We start from the raw sequence: 11,901 nt of genomic DNA on the forward strand, positions 1-11,901 counted from the left end.
TACCTTGAAAATTCATGCTCAGCCTCATTAACCCGGCCTAACTATCCTCAATTAAACTGATAACTCCTGAAAATTTTTCCAAGTACGCATATTACGGTTTCATGTCCGCGTGTTAATAACGCGATTCGAAAACTCCTCGCGTGCACTTTTCCAAATTAATTAATGAAAAGCCTGTCGAAGGGAGAATAGGTGCGACATTACACGTCTCAAGAGAAAACAGCACCTATTGTAAAATCGCCACAACTATAGTAAAACTATACTATCCATTCTCAAGCACTTAGCGTTTCAATTAAAATCGTTTTAAACTTACATCACCGTCCAATATTTCATGAAAATAAATGTCATCTTTCAATAAAAGAATTATTTTGAGAAACGAACGCCACCAAGCAATTAACCTGAATCATGGCCCCAGTGACGCATTTTTCTCCGAAACTGATTGATTAAAAGACGAAAGGCTAACAAACGGTGAATTGGCCGGTAGGGTATTTGGTGAATTTAGTTCCGAAATAAATTGAATTTAAATTGTTATTCATTTTTTGGGGTCAGAGGGTTGTTGAATGCATTAAACCATAAAGTGAATGAACCGAACTGTACGAATTAACTATGTGAATACATCCTTCCCTACAAAAGTAACAGAAAATATAAGTCAGTCAATGAAATATTAAATAACAATTATAATATACCGAAAAATCAAAATCTTTTCTGAAACAGACTTTCAGCTGGAGCCGTCTCTCGTTAAATCTGACCAAAACGAAGGTCCTTGATCCTGTAACGCAGGACTTTATTCGCCCACATTTTATTCCAGCCGGCAATTACCTGTTCACCAGGTGTGATACACTTAGGAGGCGCTAATATATGCAGTCCCACGGCATCGAGATTGTTAAGTAATACAGAAAGCTTCTCTCGATTCGAACGTTTACTTGCCTGCATCGAAAGCTCGTAAAATGGATCGTTTATTCGTGCTTAACCGCAAGTTTTATATCGCCTTCTAGTATCGAAATTAAAATACACGGTTACAACTATTTTTGCTTACTTAATAGGCAAAGTTGCTCTTTGAAAGCATGGTCGGGGCTTGGGGACGCTATTTGCATTTAAAAAAGGAGAATTATTGGGGTCATGTTCAGTGTTTTTGTTTTATGGATAGCGAATTAAGTGCTAAAGTAGAGATGTGTTTCAGGACATGGTGGAATATTATTATGTTACAAAAAAATTTCCACGAATGTATTACTAAGTCACTGGAAATGTGAGAAACGACGCTTTTAGTATTACTACAGGTACTTTAATATGTATTAGGACTGTATTTTGAATATAATATTTTTACTGAAAAAACAGATTTTCTGTCTGTTCCATCATACATACATTTTTAAATTTACAGTGCAAATAAAATCAAGTTTATTCTCGTATTTTAGTACAATCTGAGTATAAGGCAACATACATTTCCATGAAGTATAATGAAATTAAATATGTATTATTATTATGTATGTACCTGATCAACAACATTGATTAGTGTTTTATTAGATTTCGAAAGGTTATCAAAGTTTAATGGTATTATTTTGTAACATGTATTTAAATATAACTTTTGAATTGTTGTGGAAGTATCACTTATGAAGTTTTCCATGAGAGTTGCGAAAATGAGAATCACGCAACATTTTCAATTGACATGTAACAGTGATATATTACTGAAATCTTCGATCTTCGTTTAAATTTATTTTCAATTTGTTGTCTGTTCTGAGAAGAGATTTTAAGACCACTTAGAAGAAGTTTCGAAATGTTCAGGTTACATCACATCACGTTAAGACAGGTCACATCCAGGAAGTATACAAGAAATATAAACCTAAAGTATTAAAGTATACACTAACGAAGAAATACCATATTGGTAAATTAAATATAAAAAAAGAAAAGATATTAGAAAGGACAAATCAGGTAAGAAAAACGAAAAAGAAAAATCTGATACCTACCAAAAAAAATTAGCCGACAGTTGTTTCAACAGAACTCCCCTCGCTCCTGAAGTACAATAAAACATATCCAGCACCCTCAGAGGCGTCATTTTCGACCTGCGATGGGTCCCTAGATTAGTGCCTAATAGATTCATTCGCATTCGTGCTAGCGTGTTGACCAGTTCACTTAAGTTTTTTGTTTCCGTGTGTTATTGTTTGCTATATAAAAAAATAAATTTAAAAACCACCCCCCTTCTGAAGTGTGCATGTTACGCTACTGACTGACAGTCCGTTGTTAGATTCTGATAACTCACCATGTTAAAATAATCCATCTCTAACAACCCTTGTTCTTCAACACTAGGTAAAAGCAATCTGACGCTCAAGTGTTTATTTATGTTTATGCATCGAAAGAATGTCACGTAGAAATTAGTTTGATTTGAATGAGTTTGTCTTCTCAAAACACAAGACTAAAATTATTAATTAAACCACAATCAAACAAAATCATCATCTTGGTTTGGTGCCGTGTAATACTAAAATTAACAGTATTGTATTCCCAAAATTTTATGAGAAAATGGGGTGAGCCGTTCCTGATTTATTCCATAAAATAAATTGACTCATTCATTAATTTTTTTGAGCCACTTATTTAAACAAATTTAAAAAATATGAATCCAATGATAAATTACAAGTGTAGACTGACTTTTTTTCACATTTTAGATAGGATTTATTCGGAAAAATTTTCAGATGACGTCATAAATTTTTTGGGATTGATAAACAGATACACTTTACTTAAAAATTTACCATGCTTACAATAACTTCAAAATGTCTACAAGATTTCAAAGTATTCAGTTTTGCAATTCTGGATTTAGTCAAGAAAATAAATTGACTGAGTCATTAATTATTTTGAGACAACCTGTATAAGCAAATCCAAAAAATGTGAATGGAACGACAAATCACTAGTGTAGACTTATTATATTTTGGACGTTTTGGACAGGATTTATTCGGCAAAATTTTTAGCTGACGTCATCAACTTTTTGGGGTGATGAGTAAATATATTTTGATTAAAAATTTATCATGCTTTTCATAATTTTAAAACATCTGCAAGATTTCAAAGCTTTTGGTTTTTGCATATTTAAAATTAAATTGCAAAATACTGTTTTATATTTTTTTCCAAAAATCTTACTTACGCTCATTTTAAGAAATTCTTCATCTGAGAAACTAGAAATCGTACCTACCTACAAAGACAAGAAATCATAGAAGCCTAAGATAGGATGAAAATAGGCAAAATAGCAAGGTTGGTGCACTGCCTTCAAACATTTTTAGAATGGTTACACATTTTGGAAATTAAATATTTTAAAAACATGTCCAAAAATCCATATAATAAAAACCTTTGATCGCAAATTCCGGCCAAATGGAAAAGGACGAAACTAGTGTTAATCGATATTCCAAAACATCAACAATGATGAAGATCAAAATTTTAAGAGTCATAAAAATTGGAATTGACGTGATCTTGACTGAAAACAAGGGGAATTTCTAAATATTTGGTTAACATACTTAAATGCTATTTCGTGAGGAACCAAATAAAAATAGACTCAAACATAACCTCAAAAATGCATAATGTACATAATAGTCTGTTTAGCAATATTTGAGATGATGTCATTAAATTTTTGGTAGGAATGAACAGACACATTTTAGTCAGTGATTTATTTATCTACATGTCGTTTTTATTTTTCTATAGGTTCTCATCGTTCAGTTTAGTATTTTGGAAGATTATTTCTCTAATAAAATCCCGAACAGACGGAAATGGGATACCTAACTTTTCTTATTCTAGGATCTTGTGACAATATGTTTCCCTGGCTTATGCCGGAGAAATTTAATTTTATCAGAACAAGCTGGAAAGTTCTTTAGACAATGATGTCATGTTGATTTGGCTAAAATATCCAGTTTATAGTCTCAAACAATACAATCAAAAAACTATATAAAAAAGATTTATAATTCTTGAATATCAGGACATATTCCAACAGGTCCTCCATAAATCGAAAACAGTAAGAAGGGAAGACCAATACTATTTTTAAAAAATCATTAAATAATAAAAACAGAATCCATACTTTTAATCACTTTAAAGAAGATTTAACGCGAGAAGAATATCAAAAACTGACAAACTTAGTCATCCAAAAGATCGTAGCAATCGAAAAAAGCAGAATTTCGGACCTGGAATTTAATACGTTTTTAATCCACGAGGAACATTATTTGTTACCATCATTCCACAGTAAGTTTCCCATACCTTTAATTATAAAATTTGATTTTGTGAATTTATTTTTTTATCATAACTCCTATTGGTTAAGATAAAATTGTGCCTGGACTGTTGAAGTTACCTTAAATAAACACACTATGTGTATATTTCAAGTGAGTTTTTCCACAATAAAATTTTATGATGACGTCATCCATATTTTAACAACGACGCGTATATCAATTTGAATAGGTATTATCAAATTTTCGGGAAAATGGGGTCAGTCGTTCTTGATTACAAATAAAAAATAAATATAGGATTTATTTGGCAAAATTTTGAAAAACAGATAAATTTTGATTAAGGATTTACCATGCTTACGATAACTATAAATCTTTTGCGACATTTCACAACATTCGGTTGTAAGTTAAACTGTAAAATGTTATACCATATTGATTTTTTTCCGAAAATTTGGATGTCGAAGTTAAAAAATAGAGACGGATTCATAAGCCACAATTATAAGAATATGTTATTTTATAAAATTTGAATAGCATTTACCAAGCAAAATTCTGACGTGACGTTATCAAATCGTTGATAGGGATGATCAGACCACTTTTAGCTAGCATTTACCATCCACTCGATATTTATAAAATACTTACATATATGAAAGTAGCTACTCGCCAGATGAACCCTATTGAATTACTTCCTTGGTTTACGCTCGGAAAAGTAAAAAATACATAACCTGGAAATAAATCATACAACAAAATATTCGATAAATTTACCAGCAAGATTAAATAATCAATTACATTATTTTTATTTAAACTCAAACAACTTTACTCGCGCAAAATGAAAATGAAATCTCGCAACTAAGTTACTGCTAGTGATCACTGTTCGAGCAGGACCCGATTCCAGCTGAATACAGCAACTATACGCACGGTTTCCATGGAAACGGTGTAAACAAAACGTCTAAATGAAGCATGATTTGGTCTCCGCTTTTATCAGTACTTCAGTAACCTATCCAAGACACATCTTTGAATGTAAGTTTTGATACATTTTATACAAATGAAGCGACATAAAAAAATTAGTTTTGATAATTGTGACACAAATTTCTGGATAATTTTTATTATTTTACTATGCCCAGTGTGTGCACGTTGTAATTTGGGGGGGAGGGGTGACCCCCACTTAAGTCGCTACGGTTGGCTCTTACGGTGTTGTCAATATATTTTCAGAATGTAGTATCTCCATTATTAACACCTATGGTTATGAAATTTTAAATGTAACTTGTCCACAACTTTCACTACATAACTGCGAGGGCAGTGTTTTTTTTAAATAATTTATTATCATATATTTTTTAAATTTTGTTGAAATTTTTGCATCACGTATTTTAAAAACACAATATTTCAGTTATTTATGGAAATTTTGGAACGGGGTTATCATCACTGTTTTCAGCTTGCAAAACTTTAGAAATTGTACTAAGTCTATTTTTGGCTTTATTTGTTGGGACTGAGATGTAGTAAAAATAAAAGTTAGCAATCCACGATACAGCTGGTACGATTTCTGAAGTTTTGTAAGCTGAAAACAGTGTTGAAAACCGTGTTCTGAAATTTCCTTTAATAATTGAGATATTGATTTTTAAAAATACTTTATGTAAAAATTTCACTAAAATTAAAATAAAAATATGATCACAAACTGTTTTTAACAAAATTGTCCTTGCGTTATATAAAGAAACTTATGGACAACATATATTTCAAATTTCAAAACCATAGGTCTGTTAATAACGGAGATATTACATTATGAAACTAGACCAAAAATTCCAATCAGAAAACGTAGCGCCTGCCCTTAAATAATTTTCTTGGAAAATTAAGTTTTGCGAGCATGATATGATATTTAATCGTTTATTCAGAACGATGGTCATTTTAATGCCTGAGCGTTGCTAAAGAAGTATTGTAATAGGGTCCGCCAGCGAATGGTAACTTTCATGTTTTGTCGACGTTTCATGACCTCTAGAATGTGAAAAAGTAGGTCCCGTTTACGTCTGTCCGTCTGTCGCCTGTGTTGATTTTTAATAAACAGATAATCTCTTAAACTGTCGCACCAATTGCTGTGAATTACATAAGACCATTTTTCTTCATTTGATATTATTATTACTTCAACAATCGGAACATAAATTTTAAGACAACAACTAAGACAATCTTTATCTGACACAGATTCCCAAGTAATTTCTTGTCCCATACTTTTTTTATTTTAGATTATGAACGTCAAAATAAGTTACCAGAATTTGCTTAATTATTGGAAATCTTAAAAAAAAAGAAATTACCCTAAAAAACCTAAGCAAACTGTGTTAATGGAGTTTTCTCGGCGCAGCAGTATACCCAGTCGTAAAAAATTAAATGCAAGTAATAATCAAAAACCCGATAACAAATTTCCCACACCGTAAACAACCCCACGAAACAAATTTAAAATCTTGAAAATTGAAATATCCCTCAAAGAAATGACCTTTAACACATTCCGTAAGCTCGTGACCGATCATCTGGTTAAAAATTAAATTTGTGTCGAAATTACGTTGCGAATGCAATCAGTGACAATTACATTGAGTAAACATGTAACTCGCAAACCGAAGGCAAACTTTTTAAATTTCCATTTTCGCATGTGAAAATGTAAGGAAAATTTAGCGACTCATACGTCTCTGAGGACTGAGCATAAATTAACGTAACTTTATTAAGTAATTTACCACGTAATTGGTGCTTTTATGCGAAAATGAAAATGACGTGGGATGAAAAAATATTTTCAAGAATCATCAATATGGTAATTAATTAAATATGAAAACGTTGCTTTTTTTGTGATAATCTATTTTGTTTAGTGACAATCACTTTGTGATGTCTAAGGAGACGCTCTCGAGGGACTGCAACGAATGCAGGGCTGGTATTAGCGAAGTATAGAGTTCAATACGGAGTAAATGAGGTTAAAATTGAGTGCATGGAACAGTTCTGTGGGGCGATTTTTTATCGTTTTGCACATGCTATAATCATAAATCACTTTGGCGTTTGGGGTAATGAAGACCACGCCGATTCTTGCTAACCTGGATGACGTTAATGTGTATCGTCTACAGCGACGTGAAAATAGGAGTAAAACGTGGATGTTTAAATACAAATGAAAACAAAAAAATAAAATAGAAAGACAACCACATAAAACGAAAACTTATAAATATACACGTCGTGATTATTTATGATATAAATGTTAAAACCGTCAGTTTCTCGCATATGCATTTAAGTGTTTAAAATAAAGCTATTCATGATTTAATTATAGTAATAATTAGACCTGTAAAACGAACTGAATAATTCACCGTAATTTATTAGTTGCGTCATGCTTTCACTGATTTATGCTGTGTCAAGCTCTGACTATAAATAATTGCGTAACTGTGTGATTGAACAAGCTATTGAAAAGGTAGTAATTTTTTTTTAATTATTTAAATTATTGGTGACAAAATGCTAACAGTATCTAACGTAGTATCTCACAGTAAACATTACGTCGTTTAGAATTCATCAAAGCTCAAGTAACACTTTTATCCTTAAAAATCGATTAAAAAATTAAATGCACTCTCATGAAAAAGAATAGAATAGAATCTATAATGTAGAAATCAGTTTATATTTTCTGAAATACTTTACTTACTTTCAGAATCTCAATTTTTTTAAAAGCCTTTATGATTTCCTTAGTAACAAATTTCATACTGACGGATAAACTCGACGGTACGTTATAAAAAAGGCCTAAACAGCTCGAAAAACATCCTTCAAAAATCCCTACACCATACTTTTGAAAATATTAAACATCAAAGTCCAATTAACTTCGTAGTTTTGATTTGTTTTAGTTGAACTGCATGTCTAAACTACAGTTAAATAATTAGTTATTAATAATTTAATAATAATAATTTGCTATAATACGATCCACAACGCCATTTTTTACTGTTGACAATTTTTATCGGAATTTTAGACTGTCAATTAAATTCACATTAAAACATATCAGAAGTTAGTTCTTTAATTTTTAAGTAATTTATAAATATTTTCAGAAATTTGGTTCAGGGAATTCTTCCTTCGAGTTTTCAGAGCCTTCTTAACAACGTACCATCAAGTTCATCGATTCTTTTTTGATCACCCTGTATAGTGATTTGAAATTATACTGTCGGTCACTAGTGGAGGAATTGTTATCGATCGATTTTATTCTGATCAAAGTGTAATTTCATACTTTCTTATATTTTCATAGCTCATAGAATGACAAAATCAAGAGTTTCCTTCTCAATCAGTTGGAAAATTTTCAGGAAATATTTATCTCTTCATTTTATCCAAAAAGTTGATGACGTAACCTCAAAAATATTGCTAATAAATCCCACGTGAAATAAGCAGCATTGCTATTTCTTTAACTGTGTTTTATTTAAGTAACCTTAGTTTCTCCTTTACGTATTTGAGCTATCTAAAGAAAATATTTTTTTTTTAGTTTGTTTAATCGAAAAACACTTTTTCTCTCCACTTTTATTTAAATTTACGTTACCGTTTTGGTCTTTATAAACCCGTCACTTGTTATTCCTGTCCTATAGTTTTCCTACTATTATTACTAAACTAAACTAATTAGGTAAACAGATTGATGCAGATTATAGATTAAAATCTGGCTCAATCTGTTTGGTATAATAATAAGAGAGATAACTATAGATAGTTCTAAAACCAAATAAAAAACAATAGAACAGGTATAATAAGTGAAGGTTTCAGAAAATTTTATGTTGTAAGCCGTCTGACGAAGGCTTTATTGAGACCGAAACCGGTAATGTAAATGTCAATAAAAGTGAAGAGAAAAAGCGTTTTTCGATTAAACATACCACAATAAAAGTACATCCACAAGGAAATGAATCATATAACGCCAAAAATATTTTTATCACTCAAATAATAATTTGTCGAAGAAACCAGACGAAATTGATAAAATTAAATTTATTTTACCCCTCCAACGTTTGACAACCTTACCTCAAAAACGACTCTTTCGGTTTCCTTATGTTTTACTCTATAGGTATACTTAATTTACGAACTTACTATATCGAATATACACTGTTTCCTGCTAAGCAATTGATAAAAAAAATTTTAAATACAACTTATACAAATATTTTCTTTAAAAACTGCTGGTGGAATTAATATTTATCATAAACGAAAAATTTTAATATCATAGTTTTATATTATGACAATTTGTATACAGAGTGAATCACTAAGCGCACTTTCCTCGATATCTCGGTAATAATTAGAAGTAGAAAAATGTCTACAACTAAAATCGTACAGTTCTTTCAAACCATATGCAAAAAAATATTTTCACCTATAGAGGTTTTATAACCATAGTTTGTTTTTAAATACAAATGCGACTTCGCCACGTTATTCCAATATTCTTGAAATTTTTTATCAATGGAAGAGTTCGTAAAAAAATCAAAATATGGTTATTTTAAAAATCTGGGGGAGAGATAAATAAAGATACGAACTCCATTGTGGTTGTATGTAAAATACAAAGTGTTCATAAAAAATTTAAATTACAACAATTTTTAAATTTTTTTTTTTTTTTTCAAATAAAATACCCCGTATTTTACTACTGCGTCTGCTTCTGTTCTCTTTCTTTCTTATTAAGTTTTTCTGTAGGTATAGTTGATAGCTTTTGCGATTTTTTACTTTTCTAAGGGACTAACCGACATACTGAAAGAAGGAAACTAAAAAATAGAGTAAGATTCAGCAACTAATACAGGGTGTTCTATTTGAAAAAATTGAAATATAGGTATCTGAAAATTGTATTGTAAGGGTTGTCATTGTCTTCAGGTATAGTAGCCTGCATAGATATTGTAGCCGTCCATAGAGTCGAAATTTGCGAATAAAAATAAAATAAAACCGGTTCAAACGGAGCCGACGGTGGCTTACAAAGTCTGACGTCACTCTGGCACACGTTGCACAGAGACGTATTTAATATTAAATGTCATTTTTTCCGTTATGATATAATCTGTTTAATTTCTGAGCTGAATCTCGTCAATAAAATCGAAGCTCTGTTCACTGTACACAAGTTGTGGTATGGTATATTCATCGTTGCGGAGGCAGGTGGAGCGAAAAACCTAGTCATCTTGACAGCAAACACGCCTATAAACTAGTCCACGTGGACTGTTTGTTTCCTGTCATATTTTAGTTTGCTTGAACCAATTGTGTTGCACCAAACGGTTATTACACTTGTTGAAATAAATTTTCAAACTTCCATCTTTCTCTAGATCATCGGTTTCGTAGCTGTGTGACAAATCGTTTGTCGTAGATAGAAAATAGTAAGATTACAGTGACCCTAAGATTTTGTGCAAACAGCCTTAAATACACCCCTGTGTGATATGACGCGTGCCGTAGTGACAGAACTTGCAAGCCGTGGTCGGCTCCGTTTGAGCCGGTTTTATTTTATTTTTATTCGCAAATCTCGACTCTATGGACGGCTACAATATCTATGCAGGCTACTATACCTAGATGATTAGAAGCTTACTATAGTTCCATGAGTTTCGCAGTAAAAAAATTTCTTATAAATTCGTAAAAAAAAAAGTAATTCCTGCTTTTTATTTTTATTTCTCCCAGTATTTATTTATTTCAATATGAAGAATACAGGTAATATGTAATTGTTTATGGTATTAACCCAAATTATATGTAAATTTTTCTGACCGTCGCGTGCAACTGTCCTATACCTCTCGGGTAGTTTGTGCGCAACTCTCCCATGGAATTAGGATCACCTCCAGATTTTTCTAACTTTGCTGCGCAACTGATCCATGCGCTAATGACTCACCTGTAGATAATTTTCTAAAAATGCGCATCGAAATTTTAAAAATTTGGTTTTTTTCTAGTTGGACTGAAAAAAAAGTCTTTTTGGCTTTTTGGACCGAAACATAGTTATAAGAAAGCCACGTAACAGACCATTGTTATGCAAACTTGGTTAAAATTTTGTTTTGTAACGACAATATAAATGCCTTGTTAATGCTGCTGTTCAAATTCTGTTATGTTTATAATTATATATGTAGACAGTAAAAAATTATGCCATTGGTACAAATTTTATTAATAAAATTTTGCTTTAAACAAGCAACATAACATGTTGTACTGCCTACTTTATCATCTATTTTTTCTTAAATATTTAAGATTTATTTAGAAGATCCCATAATGGATTTACTTAAAATTTTTAGTAAAACCATAACACTGACTTAGTAGTTACAGAATATGAACAAAATTGACGTCACATTGTTATTTTTCAGAAACCCTCACCTGAAAGGTGTAAATGGCTTAAAAAACCGCCCTTATTTTTACATTTATACTAAAATAAAATTGTAAGGTAACACAATTTATCTCGGAAAGTACTACGAAAGTATGAAATCGATCAATTAATTAATTGATACGCACGAGGAAGTATTTTCTGCCAGTCTTCAAATGTCGTTTTCCTTCATTTAACATCGGGTAACCATGTCGCTTACGTCAGCCGTTTCAGTGGCACTGTTGACATACCACCGGCCAATTAAAACAGAAATTTAGAAAATCACACGGTACAAACTTTGCAGAAACGAATATTAAAAGATTGACGAATGTAAAATAAAAATTACGAAATATAGGCATACGCGTAAGACAAAATGTAGATTTTTATTAAAGGGGCACAAATTATATCCAGCCAAATATAAAAATTTGACATGAATTGTATTTTTGTCCGAATCAAATTTAC

This window comes from Zophobas morio, unplaced genomic scaffold (genome assembly GCF_036711695.1).
Source record: "Zophobas morio isolate AGI-343-1 ecotype UQ-CSIRO unplaced genomic scaffold, CSIRO_AGI_Zmor_V1 ptg000004l, whole genome shotgun sequence".
NCBI lineage: Eukaryota > Metazoa > Arthropoda > Insecta > Coleoptera > Tenebrionidae > Zophobas > Zophobas morio.